Source organism: Gossypium hirsutum, chromosome A10 (assembly GCF_007990345.1).
Source record: "Gossypium hirsutum isolate 1008001.06 chromosome A10, Gossypium_hirsutum_v2.1, whole genome shotgun sequence".
NCBI classification, from domain to species: Eukaryota; Viridiplantae; Streptophyta; class Magnoliopsida; order Malvales; family Malvaceae; genus Gossypium; species Gossypium hirsutum.
Window position 1 is genome coordinate 57,429,173 of NC_053433.1, and position 3,348 is coordinate 57,432,520.

Sequence of the window (3,348 nt, forward strand, 5' to 3'; positions counted from 1 at the left end):
TGATTAATCTTATACTTAAAAAGCTGAAGACAAATGTGATAATTGATACGAGCTTTTGATGTTTTTGAGGGGTGAAGTTGGTGTATCAAGAACTGCCCGAAGTGGGTAGTTGAAGATTGTTTTTTGATGATGATTCTTTTGTTAAGTAATTCTTTTTAGCAGCAAAAGATGAAGTACGGTGGTTACTTTTTGTTTTAAATTCCAAAGAAAGTAAAGGTTTGACAATACTCATTAAGTGATAGAAGAAATGTAACAAAAAAAAAAAAAACAGAAGAAGATAATAATAGACAAGGGAATGGTCTTTATCCTCGCTGCTTTTGCTAATGATTTTACTGGAAAATTGGTTTCCCGATATTCTAACATCTACACCGCCATTTAAAAAAAAAAAATTTAGGTGATCTGTGTTTCTGTTTTGTCACTCAAATTTAAAAAATTATTTTAATAATTAATATTATTAAAATTTAATATTTGACCACTTTTCCATTAAATCATTAGCGGAATTTGACGTGACTTTTTTTATTAAATACTCAGTTTGTTACTTGTTCAAATAGTTATTCAAACGGTTGTTCAGACATAAGTTTAAACAAGATAGAAAACAAAAACGAAAACAATGTAGATAAGGAGAATAAAGAGAGATAATCACACAAAGTTTATTGATGTAGTTCAGAAATAATCTTATTTTACGAAGTTTCATTTAATGAATGGTTTATTCAACAACCGATCAATCACCTATTAATTAAAGCTTAATTACTTTTACATAAAAAATAATTACAACCTCAGTAGCTAGTCCACTTGGTACAACTATTAATCAAAACTCACTTACAATTACATTTAGCTCTTTCAAAGAATCCTATAAAATAAGTGTAAATACAAGAAAAATATTACCAAAGATACCAATAGAATAACACGAAGCCACTCTCTAAAAAAGATGCATCTTCATATGCAAATAAGCTGCCTATTTATATGCAAATAAGGTAGCTCCTCGTAGCAAAATTTGTGTAGATAAATTATCCTTTTTATTGCACAATAGGCTTGATAAAGACTCCAACTTATCCCCTAAATAAATCCTAAAAAATCAACACTTTAATCACCAAACAAATAGCTTATGATAAGGAGAAGCATAGTAGGAAAAGACATGTCGATTTCTAAGTCTCTTCAATATCCAAATTTGATTACCATAAGAAATTATCCAAGATAAATCCTTCCATTATGATCATCAAATAGAACCTTCAAGTCCAAATAAAATATCAAACTTGATCTCCAAGTAAAAGGATAAGGTTAATGATAAATATAAGCTTTTGAGATAAAGTAAGTTGATCTAGCCTTCTCTTCTTACCTCAAATTTGATCAACATCATAAAACATGTTTTGAGAATCATTTGCTTCTGGAAAAAAAATCATGGAGGTCCAAGTCAAAATGTCAACATATAAATCCTTTTAAGTAGTCCTGAAGTTCACTCTATATTGTTGTTGATATATGCACGGATGATGTGAAATTTATTAAATTTCATTCATTGAAGTTGTCAATTTTCAAGTTTGGAAAATCAATCGACTTGCAACGACTTTTTGGATGAGAACTAGACATTTTTGGGTTTAGATATATCATATAGTTTGAAGATCTATCTCTTAACTTTGAAACGCACTTTGAATCACTCAAATTTGAGTTTGGAAGCCCAAGTTATGACTATTTTAGTGAAGACTGCGCGAACAAAATTTTAGATGGGATTATTACGAAAATTACGAGTTTCGGACTTTTAATTTGAGTGTATTTCATATTGGGTTAGATTTTTAGACTTAATTTTTATTATATATGATCTCAATATTGTATTTAATAGGTTTTATTATTTTATTATTTATTTATTCTGAATTTTGAATATTGTTTAAGTATTTTAAGTTGTTTAGGAGTTTTATGTTTCGTAGTCAAACAATAAAGTTTAGTTTAAAATTACTTCTTATTAGATTAATTATAGTTTCAGTATACTTTAGAGTTTTATTTGGATGTACTTAGCTAGCTTATATAAAGGCTTCTTCATTGTTCATTAGGGACATGATTGTTTTCATTAATAAGTTTTCAACTTTATGAATTATTCTCTTTGTGTAAGATTTCTTTCTTATGATTTTTAGAAATAGTTTTCTTCTCAATTTTCTTCAAGGAGTTGTGAGAATTTATTCTTCATCCTTCAATTGCCAAGGGATGATTTCTTGGAGGGTTGATTAGAGCCATTAATTGAGTTGTGGGGATTTATATCTCAAAAGGTTCAATTGGACACTTATCAACTATTCATCACATCCATCAATTTATTCTATCCATCTTCCACTTTTAAATTTTGTCTATTTATTTATTTATTATTTTAAATATTTATTTTTAGTTCTTAAATTTCTTTTTTAATTTTTTTGTTTTCTTTAATTTTTAAATTTGTTTATTTCTTCTTTCATGTTAGATCAAAACCTTTCCTTCTTGAGTCAAACAACTTGAATACGATCTTGATATGCTAATAAAGAATAAGTAAGAGGAAGCGGATGCAAAATAACCTCTTGCTGCAATTGATCCACCACGTGGTAATCTGCTATTCTACGATTTGCACTTACAAGACTTACCACCACCACCACCACCACAATTGCCGATAGAGCCATTGATGTCACGGGATGAATGAACACTCAGAGACTATGTGCTACTGGATCTGAATGCGGTACAAGGCAGTATCGCCAGGCCAACGATCATAACCAACAATTTTGAGATAAAGCCGACAATGATCCAGATGATCCAAAACAACCTATAGTTCAGAGAGACAATGATAGATGACCCAAATCAACACTTAAAATAGTTTCTCCAACTTTGTTGTACTTTTAAATTCAATAGGGTCATCGATAACGCTATTCGTCTTCAGTTGTTCCTCTTATCCTTAATCGATAACGCCTTTTCTTGGTTAGTGATCACCTATAAATGAGTTATCATTTATAGTAAAATATAATAGCAAAAACATATAAGAAGTTAGAACGACGATGTCCGTAAGTGCACAGGTCAAATTGTAATATAGTTAGTACAACGAAATAGTCGAAAGTATTCCGAGGATCGTACTTAAGGGAGGATGAAATAAATTGTAAACTTTTACAATAATAAGTCTGTAAAACCTTTTTACAATAATAAGTCTAAGTAACTAGTAATTAATTCATATATTATGATGAACCATAAATAATTGCTGAAATAAAAATAATAATGAAAATAATAATCAAGAAAAATAACAAACAAATTAAATCAATAAACCAATCAGAAGATTAACTCATTTCAGGGTTTGTAAATTAACTTGATAGGGGATAGAGGATTAAACCGATTAACCAATTAGAGCTC